This window comes from Malaclemys terrapin, chromosome 1 (assembly GCF_027887155.1).
Source record: "Malaclemys terrapin pileata isolate rMalTer1 chromosome 1, rMalTer1.hap1, whole genome shotgun sequence".
Lineage (NCBI taxonomy): Eukaryota > Metazoa > Chordata > Testudines > Emydidae > Malaclemys > Malaclemys terrapin.
Window position 1 is genome coordinate 33,159,173 of NC_071505.1, and position 14,255 is coordinate 33,173,427.

The 14,255-nt window shown below is 40.3% G+C and overlaps 1 protein-coding gene across 10 annotated transcripts in view; it reads left to right on the forward strand.

Annotated features, from left to right (window-relative positions):
• The window catches only part of TAFA5 (TAFA chemokine like family member 5), a 675,055-nt gene that overhangs the window by 175,554 nt on the left and 485,246 nt on the right, over positions 1–14,255 (forward strand). Inside the window, exon 1 of one of the 10 annotated variants that reach the window (XR_008444067.1) lies at positions 4,174–6,075. The exons of the other annotated variants lie outside the window; for them this stretch is intronic. The gene's annotated coding sequence lies outside the window, so the exon portion shown is untranslated. Of the gene's footprint in view, positions 1–4,173; positions 6,076–14,255 lie in introns of those variants that run through there. 10 annotated transcript variants of the gene reach the window in all.

A 14,255-nucleotide genomic window follows, 5' to 3' on the forward strand; every position in this document is an offset into this window, starting at 1 on the left:
CTTTGTAGGGGAGGGGATTGGGATTCATCATCATCATCTCCCCATCAATTCTGTAGTCTAATTGGAAAAGAAAATACAGGCTGAGGTTAGTGTCCCTGGTAGCAGCCACAGCTTGGGCATATCCCCAGAACACATTGCTCCATTGCATCTGTGCTACTGGGGGATACCTGGGGTAGAGCTACAACAGAGGCTTTGGACATCTGCACAGATAGCTCTGCATATCTCTCAGAATCTGTGGGGCTTGGAAGTCGGTCTTATGGCCTGTTCCATTGGGGTGACACACCAAATCTTGCCCTCCACCTTCTCCCTGCCCTTGATAGACCGCCATAGGGAAATTTCTAAAAGGGGATTTATTCATATACGGCTACACTGGGCATTTGCAATATTGTTATTGGATTTAGCTATACCATTATCTTTAAAATTTTATATACCTCTATGCAGCTGACATGTTGAAAGGTCAGGGCTATTTTTGAATAGGACTCACTTTGCTTGAAAGGTCCAAGATATTTAGAAAATATATAAACTTGCTGAACCATATTTAGTACAGCATGCCAGATACCACTTTCCTCCCAAATGGGATTTCCTACGGAAACTCTTGTTGCTATGAGACTGAATAGCTTTCTGCAATGTGAGCTCTCAAATTTTGCTCTCACAGTGTTGTACACTGAGTTTGAATTCTGATCTCTTAATAGTGTAAGGATATACTCCAGAGTTCACTGAAGTACATGGGAGTCTCTTTACAACCTTCAATAGGCTCTGGATTAGACCCTAAATGAGGAGTAGCCCCTAAATAGTCACACTGGTTTAAACCAGTGTAAATGCAAGATGAATTAGGCTCATTGATTTCAGTGGGTTGACACAGGTGCAACTAAGAGGAGATTTTGACCATAGATTCATAGATAGATTCATAGATTCTAGGACTGGAAGGGACCTCGAGAGGTCATCGAGTCCAGTCCCCTGCCCGCATGGCAGGACCAAATACTGCCTAGACCATCCCTAGTAGACATTTATCTAACCTACCCTTAAATATCTCCAGAGACGGAGATTCCACAACCTCCCTAGGCAATTTGTTCCAGTGTTTAACCACCCTGACAGTTAGGAACTTTTTCCTAATGTCCAATCTAGACCTCCCTTGCTGCAGTTTAAACCCATTGTTTCTGGTTCTATCCTTAGAGGCTAAGGTGAACAAGTTCTCTCCCTCCTCCTTATGACACCCTTTTATATACCTGAAAACTGCTATCATGTCCCCTCTCAGTCTTCTCTTTTCCAAACTAAACAAACCCAATTCTTTCAGCCTTCCTTCATAGGTCATGTTCTCAAGACCTTTAATCATTCTTGTTGCTCTTCTTTGGACCCTTTCCAGTTTCTCCACATCTTTTTTAAAATGCGGCGCCCAGAACTGGACACAATACTCCAGCTGAGGCCTAACCAGAGCAGAGTAGAGCGGAAGAATGACTTCTCGTGTCTTGCTCACAACACACCTGTTAATGCATCCCAGAATCATGTTTGCTTTTTTTGCAACAGCATCACACTGTTGACTCATATTTAGCTTGTGGTCCACTATAACCCCTAGATCCCTTTCTGCCGTACTCCTTCCTAGACAGTCTTTTCCCATTCTGTATGTGTGAAATTGATTTTTCCTTCCTAAGTGGAGCACTTTGCATTTGTCTTTGTTAAACTTCATCCTGTTTAACTCAGACCATTTCTCCAATTTGTCCAGATCATTTTGAATTATGACCCTGTCCTCCAAAGTAGTTGCAATCCCTCCCAGTTTGGTATCATCCGCAAACTTAATAAGCGTACTTTCTATGCCAATATCTAAGTCGTTGATGAAGATATTGAACAGAGCCGGTCCCAAAACAGACCCCTGCGGTACCCCACTCGTTACGCCTTTCCAGCAGGATTGGGAACCATTAATAACAACTCTCTGAGTACGATTATCCAGCCAGTTATGCACCCACCTTATAATAGCCCCATCTAAATTGTATTTGCCTAGTTTATCGATAAGAATATCATGCGAGACCGTATCAAATGCCTTACTAAAGTCTAGGTATACCACATCCACCGCTTCACCCTTATCCACAAGGCTCGTTATCCTATCAAAGAAAGCTATCAGATTGGTTTGACATGATTTGTTCTTCACAAATCCATGCTGGCTATTCCCTATCACCTTACCACCTTCCAAGTGTTGGCAGATGATTTCCTTAATTACTTGCTCCATTATCTTCCCTGGCACAGAAGTTAAACTAACTGGTCTGTAGTTACCTGGGTTGTTTTTAGTTCCCTTTTTATAGATGGGCACTATATTTGCCCTTTTCCAGTCTTCTGGAATCTCTCCCGTCTCCCATGACTTTCCAAAGATAATAGCTAGAGGCTCAGATACCTCCTCTATTAGCTCCTTGAGTATTCTAGGATGCATTTCATCAGGCCCGGGTGACTTGCAGGCATCTAACTTTTCTAAGTGATTTTTAACTTGTTCTTTTTTTATTTTATTTTATTTTCCATCTTGGAGTATGTCCTTGCATAAACTTGCCAATAAGTAAAGAAATGTATTGCACAAGATTTTTCAAAACTTTTATCTCCAAATCCATTATTTTCAAATATGTGGACCATATTGCTCATTCTGGATCTCATACATTCCAAGTTTGATGCATTTTAAAAACCATTTCTGAGCTATTTTTATCCAATGACTAAAAATCACAAGTTATTTCAATTTTATTCATGCTGTTACAACTCAAATTCATGGATTTTCTTCATACATTAAAAAAAAACCCCACAAACTGTGGACTGAAAGCAGATGTGGTATATTTCAGATCTGTAGGCACAGTTCTGAATGAAAGGTTTTACAAATGGAACATCTCAAATTTAACTATAATGTTGCTTCTGTGAAACTACAATCTTCAAATATTTTAAATGAGGGCAGCAAATGGGTTTATAGGGATATAGCAGTTTTATGAAGTAAAAAACTGAAAAGATAGATATTTTTACTGTTTCTCCACTCTTTGTCACTGAAGAACCAAAAAGCTTAGAGAACAGACTGTATCCCAAGCAGGATCAACAACAAGAGACAGCTGCCCACCAACATTTTATCTCTAATTTAAAATGGAGTAAATCTTTTTTTTCCATTGGCTTGTAAATATATGGAAGCACCTATTACAAGCTACATTTTAAGCATTTAACAAAAAGATATCAAAACACCACTGACTAATTTTTAGGATTATTTTCTTAGTTTAATTCTACCTTAAAAATCATTGGATGAGCTTTATTCTCAATCCACCCTAAATCCCTGAGAAAATATTAATCACTGACATATTACAATAAAACTGTACAAAAGTAGAGACAAATAGTCTAACTAAAATAATAACTGTTGCTTATTGAACTGGCATGACATTCTAGTGGTAATTAAAGGGTCAGTTTAATCCATGGAGTTATACCAGAGATGAGGACTCACATTGCTCATATGCTTGCCGGGTTTGGGTTGTTTTATACAATCGGCTTCCTATTAGTGCTGCCTTTAGCCGGCTCGCTCACAGTACGTTACAGGTTTCAAATAATGAGATTGAATCACAGGTTCTCTAAGGGGCAAAGGGTGACTAGTGAAAGGGCAATGCGGCCTCTTTCCCCTAGCTCCCCAGCACCAACAGTGTGGGTCTAGAATCAGCACCTGAAATAATCGGTCCCCTCCTTACCCCCGCCCCCAGAAAAAAGAGTTGAGGACTGGCTTGTCCCCTGCTTCTCAGTAGTGGGTTGGAGGGTTATCTCCACGGGCAAGGAAGCGGCGTGGGGAGGAGGAAAAGGGAAGGACAAGTGTGATCATCACAGCTCCAACCCTTCTCCTCCATGTTTACTCCTCTGATCCCCTCCCTCGTTTCTGCTCCCTTCTCCCATTCTTGCTTAGTCGCCCCGCTTCTGCACCCACTTTCCCTCCTGGCACCCTGGTGTTTGTTCCTTTGGCCTTTTCCTCTCCCACATTTTCGCTCCTCCCCCCCCCCCCGCTTTGGTTCCTTTGCCCACAGGGTTGCTCCTTGCCCGCCCCCTCCTCTCGACACCTCCCTGCCCCTCCCTGCTTGATCTTGCCCCTCTTCTGCCCGGTGTACACCGGCGGGGAGCAGATCCGGACGGCGAGCGCCGGCTGAGCGCTGCGCAGGCTCAGCTCTCGGGCATGCTCACTACCACCCGGGGAGCGAAATCGGGGAAAGTTGCGAGGGGAAGCCGGCAGGGTTTAAATGCGACGGAGCGGGGCTGGGATTGGGCGCGTTGAGGCGCTACCGCCGCCGATCTCCCCGGCCGAAGTACCTCCAGGGAGCTTGCATGCAGGCAGGCTCCCGGTTCACAGCCCCAGCGCAGGCAGGCAGCTTGCATCTCTACAGGCACCCAAATACTAGTGGACTGTGCAGCAGTCCAAATACACCCAGAAAGGGGGATCTTCAGCGTGCGGCCGTCCAGCCACACAGCTACACCCTGGGAGGTTGCACCTTCCGGGCACCCAGCCCTCCGCTCCCCGCGCACCCGGAGAGACACCGAGATCCGCTGCGTGAGCCCAGCCAGACTGAGCCGACAAGCCCCGATACTCCCTGGGAGCTTGCCTCCACCAAGACGCCCAGCCTAGAGGTCTAACGCGACCCCGAAAGGAAGCGCTCCAGCGAGCGACCCCCAGGCTGCGCTTACAGCCCAACTCCACCCGAGACTGAGTGGAAGATGTGCAGCGTGCAGCCAATCCAGACACCCAGCCTACAGCTCCAACCTCTCTGAGCGCCGATCGGGCAGAACCTCACAAATCAGCTCCTCTCTGCCGCCAGCCAGCCAGCAGCTCCCCAACCCTCCTCCCGCTTTTCCTCCAGAAAGCCTCCCAAACCCGACGGCCCGGGAGCTGCTCCTCGCCAACGACCCGCTGCGATCATTCAGCACCCGCTCGTTCCCCCTCGGCGGCGGCAGCAGCAGCACCCCAAGCTTGGGAATTGTATTGTTGGAGTGTGTGTGTGCGTGTGAACGCGCGAGGGAGATTGCTACGGAGGCATCAACCTGTAGGCTGAGATTTCTTTTGCGGCAGCTACCTGTTTGGAAAGCGCTTTGCGGGTGCAGCAGGAAAAGCGCACAGAGACTTATGCAACCCCTCCTCAATCTGGAGGCGGGCAAGTGAACTAGGTCTCCGGCCCCGGCACAGCGCAGCCTTTCCGGGGGAGGGCTCCCCATCCCGGCTGCTGGCTGGATCAGGACGAAGACGGAATCAGGCAGCGGGAGGTGAGAGCCCAAGTGAAGGCAAGCGGCTTTGCAAGGCAGCGCACGCCAGGAGCTGCACCGTGGCCCGCTGGTACCTACACGTCCCCGGGATAACAGGATACATTGAGTTGCTCTGAATGGGAGAAACTCTCCAAACCTGGTGGGTGGCTCAGATTGTGATCATCGGCTTAGAGAAGTTGCAGTAAAGAGAGATTTCCCCTCCCATTCCCACGCTCCCCCTTCTCCACAGATTGTGGTGGCAGACACCGGACAGGTAACCCAGCAAGCCGGGCGATGGTGCACTGGCTTCCCCGGAGCCCCAGAAAGATAAGCCTGGCTCCCGCATTCCCAGCACTGCTGAGCCGGAGCAGTCACTGAACCACCACCAGCAGCAGCAGCAAAAACACCCCCCACCGGAGCAGTGTGGGAGCTATTGCGCAATTCTGCCCAAATTTGCTTCCCTCACTCCTTCCCCAACCCTCAATGCTGCTCAACTCACGAGGAAACAGAAAGCTGATTCATGGATCCCAGACCCAGCTTCCTCTGTGCTGCTGTCCATAAGAAGATCATGGTGCTGCTGCTGCTTGAGACTTTGTTGTAAATCCCCTCCCCCCCCTCCCCAAATCCTGAGCGCTCGCTCTCTCTCGGAAGTGTGGTTACTGCTTGGGGAGCAGCCGAGCCTGGCGCAAAAGGGGAAACGTTGATGCATCGCTGTGGAAATTCATTGTGTGACTTTCTGGGTATTTACTGAGTTTCAAACCGAGATGCAGCTCTTGAAAGCTTTATGGGCATTAGCAGGAGCAGCTATCTGCTGTTTTCTTATATTTGTCATCCACTCACAGTTCCTTAAAGAAGGTAATTATATCTGCATGTCTACGTATCCTGTTCTTTCAGCGCGAAGGTCTCTTACTAGGTGCCTTAATTTTTTTTTATTGTTTCTAGTATGTTCTAGCTACAGCATTGGCTCTACTGTATCCCCCCCTCACTTTAAAACCGCTTGTTTTTATTTAGAAGGTAGATAGATGTAGGTTTGCATTCCTGATTTTTATGTTTTTATATATACACAAACACACACATAATGTGTGCATTCTCTGAGCTTTAATGTCTCATGGCTTTAATGAGATATTTTAGCGCATGGACAAGATTTTCTGCTATTAGGAAGACCGAGGATCACTAGTCATCGTTTGAGTATTAATAAACCAAAAAAACCACCACAAGTAAATGTCTTATTTTTATATCAAATCAATAAGTGGCTTATTTTTTTTTCTTTTTAAATTCAATATATTTTCAATAGATGGCACTAAAGTTCTGTGGAAAGGGCAGGGCAGAGCAAATTCTGGGCATTCGGTTCCTTCCTTTTCCTCCTCGCTGCCCTAAAACTGGCAGAGAGGCCTTTTGCATGGTTCTAGGGTTCTTGTTTTTTCCATTGCTGTGTTCAGAAAATCACCATCACAAATCAGCGGAGAAAATGTTTTGTTTTCTTAAGGAAACAAAAAATGTAAGATGCATTCTGGTTAAGTGGATACAGGACGTTTCTCGGCGAAGGAAACCTTCGGTTCAGTTTCCCCCCCTTCACCCCCCCCCCTTCTCCTCCTCAAGGAAACTAACCCATTTTTTCTGCTGAAATAATGATTCAGTTGGTTATTCGTGATACAAACGCAATGTGAAGATGGGAGCTTAATGAGTTAGGGGTGCATACAATTTTTGTGTGTGGGGGAGGCAAGGGGAATGAGATCTGCTGCTGCTTTGTAAACCACGCAACGTTGTCAAAACGCTTGCAATTTACTTGATTGTGTTTTGGGATCCAAGCTGGGTTTTTTTTAGTGCACGTTACTAAATATCTCAGTACTTGACTGAACAGTGACAACCATCGTAGGTTAGGGTGTTTGCTGTACCAAATGTGAAGCAAGTCCTGTGTGACTGGGACAAAGTTTCACTCAAGATTGGTCAGAGTGACAATGTTGCAGCCGCTGGAAGATCTTTACTGGTGTGTAATTTACATGAGTCAGTCCAGGAAGTACTGTACATTTGGTAAAGCATTTGTAAACTAAGAAAGCATCAGGGTTGATTTGGTTAGTTGTAGGAGAAGAGTTATTTATATAGCTACCTACAGTAAGAATTTAGCCAAAGATTTCTCTTGTAAGAGGTCTACAGATGCTTTAATTGTGTTATGTGTATAATGCCTCCCAGATATTCATTAATTTAATATTCAAACAAATTAGCACAATAGCAGGTTCATATATTTTCTACCTAGTTAGGGAACTCTTTTAAAGACATTGTGGAAAAAAGAATATATTGCCATTCATTTCAAGCTAATTTTGTTAGTATTTGCCTTCATGTTTTGCAATTTTATGCTGTCTTTCACTACTATATTTTGACACCTTCATTATTGTAAATAATCCAATAGGAAGGAGGGCTTTATAACAGTTTAAAAGAAAGTATTCTTTAGCATTGTTGGCCAAAAAGATTAACTACCAATTGCATTTTCTTTTTCTTTTTTTAATGAAGGGATCAGTGACCACCTAACCAAGTATTTTAGCACATTTTGCATTATTTTCTCCACCAATATTGATGGTCCTTCTGTTGTGAAATGACTAGATGAAACTGATGTGCTTCTGAGCCTGTAGGGTAATTTATTAACTGTGCCTGTCTGTGTATTTCTGTGGACGAAAGTATTTTCATCCCATTTTTTTAATAGACACACACAGAGAGCTGTATAAAGAGTGTAAGTCTGGATTGTGTGTATCATATTAGCTCTCAGCCTGAATGCATTTATTTTGCTAATCTTAATATTAGCATTTTGACTTTTTTTTAAATAACATTCACATTCAACACTGTATGTGTTCTGCACTGCAGTTTGAGTGATAACATTGTACAGTTTAATAGGATTGGGTAAAACTCCATATAGTTTCTCCATGTCTTGCACAACTCCCTCCCCCACCCCCCATCACTAATCAACTGATCTGTTTTTATGTGTAGATGTATTGAGCTGAATTTATTTATTTAGGGGAAGGAGAAACATTAGGTAGTGTTTTGGGTTTCTTTAAAAAAACACCTACATGTTGTGCTCATTTTGCCTAAAGGAATAATTCCCTTTTCTTTTTTATTGGAAAATTAACTTTTTTTTAAACGGGTGGAAGGGAAAAAAAACATTTGTTAGCATGGAAAAAGTGAGGAAAACAAACAACTTCCCCTTCAGAACATTCATCTTCTCCCTACCATACCAGTATGTTTGTTTACTGAACATACATCAATGGAATACATTTGACAGATTACTTCTGCCTGTCTTCAGAACATCCGAGACTTGCTTCTGATAGTGCAATTGTTTTTAATTAAAAAAAGAAGTCTGAGATGTTACAGAATAGAGTGTCTGAATCCAAATAATAATATTGAAACACTGATTTATTGGCAACTGGTGAATTTAAGTTTATTGCACATCAGAGTCCTGTGGACAGCTTGGGTCCATTGTTTGTGGCCCAGGTATATAGCCAAAATCCTCAGTTAAATGCTAAGGTACCTTCATTTGATCATTTCTTATGGGCTGTCAAATTAATCTCTCCTCAGAAGAGCAACCAAGTGGGTTGCCAGTTTGTCTAGCCTGATCAAACTACTTGATAGCATATCTCTGAAACAGTCTGACAGTACAAATGACACATACTCCAATTCTCTATATTGTGTGTAAGAAGATACCTGAATTACAAAAAAGTTATATAAAATTAAGTAAAGGTCTACTTTTTCTTTTCTTATATGGTACATGTATGTTGTGTACAAGTTATATTTAGTTTTTATTGTCATTTCTAGAGACCATTGGTGATAGAATGTATCATAAAATTTACATATAACAGTCCCTTGAAAATGCTGCATAGGATCATACAAATAGAGGGCTGGAAAGGACCTCAAGAGGTCCTCTGGTCTAGCCTCCAGTGCTGAGGCAAGACCAAGTAAACCTAGATTGTCCCTGATGCGTGTTTGTCCAAACTGTTCTTAAAACCTTCAGTAATGGGAATTCCACAACATCCCTTGGAAGCCTTTTCCAGAACTTAAGTACATTTATAGTTAGAAAGTTTTTCCTAATATCTAACCTAAATCTCCTTTGCTGCAGATGAAGTCTGTTTCTTATTGTCTTACTGTCCATTGACATAGAGAACAATTGATCACTATTCCATTTTATAACAGCCTGTAACATATTTGAAAACTGTTATCAGGTCGTCCCTCAGTCTTTTCTTCTCAAGATTAAACTTGTCCAGTTTTTACAATCATCACATCTTTTTTCTGTATTTATCTTCCTGCTACTCACTTTGAATTAGTGATTTTACTGATTCATGGTAACCATATATTACATATTAGTATGAAATATGTTTATAATTTAAATTTGAAAACATAGCATATAGAATTCAGAACTTTACTTAAAATAAATGGATAGTATCCAGCTAAGATTATTTTTAAAAGCAAATAAACATTCAATCACATTGATAGATGGTTGATATATAGCACCCTACTAGTGTAGAGTTTGCAAACTGTAAATTTTCTGTTGTTGTGCTTTGCTGAACACATGCCACTTAAAATATCCCATTTCAGTTTAAATTATTTTATATAGGTTATATAATTAAGGTAACTTAATAGTAGTTTACATTGTTGTACACTCAACATGATGTAAAAAAAAACAATGAACATTTTGTTCTGAGATGAGTGGGAAAGAGCTCTTTAAATGGCCATTTTCATGAATATGTTTTTTTCAGGAAGTGAAGAATGGGTGACACAGGGTGCCATTTTTCCACACTTAAGCTTTTGTGTGGAAATACAGGTCATCCTGTGGCTAATCCGTTCCCCTATGTCCAATCTGTCTTTCAGTGTTTCAAAAAGATGAATAGAGCTGTGAACCAAGAAAAGGGTATTGTGATGTATAATCGCAGTCCCATGCCTGTCTGATCTTCGTACAAATCTGTTTAACGTATTCTAGTCAGTTTGAAGAGGAGTTAAAATTGAAAACATTGTACAATCAGTATAGAGGACTAAAAGTAGGGAATGATATTGACTGTGTCTAATTTTTAAGTGGTTAATCTTCTCTTTATAATCACTTAAGATTTTTTTCAATGAAAAGCAAAGCTGCATAATGTCACAAGTTGAGGAATATTGTATGAATGAATTGGGAAGAATCTCTCTCCCCGCCCCCAAGAAGAAATAACCCTTTCATTTAGTAATTAATTTTAACTATTCACAATTATGATGCTAATTATGAGAAAAGGTAGAGAATACATTTTCAGATTGTGCCTTTGTATAATTTATAAAAAGTAGCCTAATTAGTGCGTAACTACAGTGATATGCACAAAGCAGTATGTGCTTGCACAGTAATTTCTTTATTTTGATGTTTTTGTTTAACCTAAGAATATCAGATCTAATTAGGACCTAGATTTAGAAAATAATGTTTCCTTTTGGAAAATGTTTCCTATATTAAGGATTGTGAATGGTTTGACAGATTAGAATGGCATGACACTGTTTTGGGCGCTTAAACTGCGCAGAAGCAACACTCATACAGTGTCACTTACTTAAACCACAAAAAGCAACGGAATTCAGAGTCTGAAACACCATTCTTAACCTGTTGTGCTTAGATACTATAAGAATTCAGTCTGTATAGAATGAAGTGATTTTGCATGTATGCTGCAGCACCTAAACAGAACAAAGTTAAGGAAGACATTTTAGTGGCCAATTCCTGTTTTTGTGGGTATAATACAGAATTGTAGTGTCAATGGGACATAATTGTTTCATTATATACTGTAAACGTACCCCATTTGTACATGTAGAAAATCTTCTCTTCAGCATTTCTTCTGTGATTATTACTACTTTGTTTTTTCTTATGAAGAGCTAACTATTATTGGTTAAATTGGTGTAGACATTTTTCTGTCAAATACAAACTGAATTTTAATAATCAATGCTGTTGTGTTTAAGGGACTGTTAGCACTTAACTTATGTTTCAATTGTCTGTGTTTATAACACCCATAATAATTTGGTTTGGGCAGAAGTTTGACATATATGTCCTAATTTTATCCCTTTTTACAAACAGTGTTTAACATTTGAAGTTATAGGGCTATGCAAAAATGCTTTATTTATTTTATTTTGTGTTCTTATAACTTAATTTTTTTTGCAAACTTCTCAAAAATGAAGACAATGCCTTGTTATTTTGAGAGTTTAAAACATTTTAACGGTTAAAAATATCTACACACTTCAGATTTTTCATATATATATTTTTTTAATTGCAGCTCATATAAACCCATAATCTCATACAGTAGGTGAGACTGGTAACTATTGTAAAAAAGTTTTAGGGAAAAGATCTATGTATCAATTTCCAAAGCGCTTTGGGAATATTAACCCCAAAAGTTTGTTGGAACGGGTTGAAATGTGTTTTATATGATAGATTGTAATTTCAGATGCCATTACAATGGAATAAGTAACACACATTTAAGATTATCTGTATACCTTATATAGCTGCTATAATGAGAAGCACTTATATAAATTAAAAATGACCCAATAGACTATATATACTATGAACAAGCCATTATGGTCCATTGTGTCAACTATCTTGCCCTTCTCTGAGTTTTTTTTTTCCCTTTAGTCTTCAAAAATTAACATATACATGTTTATAAACAATTGAAGAAAAGGAATATGAAAGGATGGCTATGCAGTGGAAACTCTCTTCAGTTTCCCCTTTTGTGCTTGGGAGGTACCTTGGTCTCCAAACAGTAAGATATCTTCTATACCAGACGTGTTGCCTATGTTACATATGTACAATGAACCTGAGTTAAGGACATGTCTTAGCTATATATTTTCTTGCTTTTCTGGGCTTTGTCACATTTAACATGCTGAATTATAATTGCTTGTGGTCTCTTGTGTCATGCTTGTGTGTATACAAAGACTGCATTGCATGCAGAGAAGCACAGATGAACCGGAATGTCACCAGATTACAGTGGGACATGTAAAGTAAGAGGAGTATTAAGCGTCTTAGCCAGGCAACAGACTTCATCCTTAGAACAAATTGAGCTTGAATGAGTGTTAGAGTGGGAAAGAAATTTTGAAAGGCAATCAAAATAGCATTTTATCTTAAGATTTACTATAGTTACATGTATGAGAAATTAGCTAAATACAACTAACAGAAATGCAATCTCTTGAATGTTTGACAGTTAGCCCAGTATGACTGAAAATAGAAGAGCCTGCTTAGAAACAAGATAAAATTTTAAGTATAGTGTCCAAGTTTCTAAATAACAAAAACAAGGAAGAGGAGGAAAATGTACAGCTGTTAATAGATGCTACCCAGACAAGGCATTATAAAATATCCTTTAATTTCCTTTCACCATGGGTTTTACACTTGATGTAGGTGTGCCAAAATATACCAATAGGGAGAGTCTGTCTTTTCTTTACCAAAAAATAATTATCTGTTGAAACAGTAATGAACACAGTCTTGTAATATTGTTAAGGCTATTTAAAGTGAAAGGTATTTGTGTCTAGACACAGAAGAAGCACGCTATAGATGGTGAAAAGGGCTACTTCTCGTGATCTAGCTCCATCAGATTTCTACCATCCCCTGCACCTACTGTCTGATTTCCTCCTAATAATATTATGTTGCACAAATCTAGGAAGAAGAATATTATTTGATTTTTGGTGTACACATTTGATCATGACTTTGATTATTAAAAGGATGAAGTTGGAAGACAATTATGGTTTATGCTTATTGAGACCTTTAATGTAATATAAAAGGGGACACCAAGAAAATGCCATCCATACACTTTAGGCCTATAGCAGCTAAGAAAATATTTGCAAAAATGCTAGGTGGTTTTAGAGCTAAAAACTAAAACCTTTGGGATTCATTCTGCTTTTTTGATGGCTCAAATGCTTAATATTAAAATTTCATACCTCTGTGACCAAAAGGATGGCACAATCTGTTGGTGGTTGTTGTTATTCATAATGTAATACCTACACACCCTGTTAGAGCTAGGACCCCCATTGTGCTAGGCACTGTACAAATGCAGAATAAAAAGTCTTCACTTCCTTGAAGAGCCTAGTTTAATTAGATAGTTAAAATACAAGAAAATCCTGCAAAATGCATGTCTTGTTAGCTATATTTACAAAAAAAGAGTGCATCGTAATGTCCTTTCTCTTCTTCCCACCCCATTGTCCAGTAACCCCAGCCCATGTGTTCCACTGTGGTTGACTAAATGTGCTACTATCCTTATGCCACCCTGCCCGCTCCAATCTAAAAGGTGGAGAAAATTACAGACAAATGAGACAGAGTACACTGGTATAACTACAAAAAGAAGAACAGGAGTACTTGTGGCACCTTAGAGACTAACACATTTATTAGAGCATAAGCTTTCGTGGACTACAGCCCACTTCTTCGGATGCATATAGAATGGAACATATATTGAGGAGATATATATACACACATACAGAGAGCATAAACAGGTGGGAGTTGTCTTACCAACTCTGAGAGGCCAATTAATTAAGAGAAAAAAACTTTTGAAGTGATAATCAAGCTAGCCCAGTACAGACAGTTAAGAAGTGTGAGAGTACTTACAAGGGGAGATAGATTCAATGTCTGTAATGGCTCAGCCATTCCCAGTCCTTATTCAAACCGGAGTTGATTGTGTCTAGTTTGCATATCAATTCTAGCTCAGCAGTCTCTCTTTGGAGTCTGTTTTTGAAGTTTTTCTGTTGTAATATAGCCACCCGCAGGATTTTTTTTTGTTAAATAACTTCAAAAACAGACTCCAAAGAGAGACTGCTGAGCTAGAATTGATATGCAAACTAGACACAATCAACTCCGGTTTGAATAAGGACTGGGAATGGCTGAGCCATTACAAACATTGAATCTATCTCCCCTTGTAAGTACTCTCACACTTCTTAACTGTCTGTACTGGGCTAGCTTGATTATCACTTCAAAAGTTTTTTTCTCTTAATTAATTGGCCTCTCAGAGTTGGTAAGACAACTCCCATCTGTTTATGCTCTCTGTATGTGTGTATATATATCTCCTCAATATATGTTC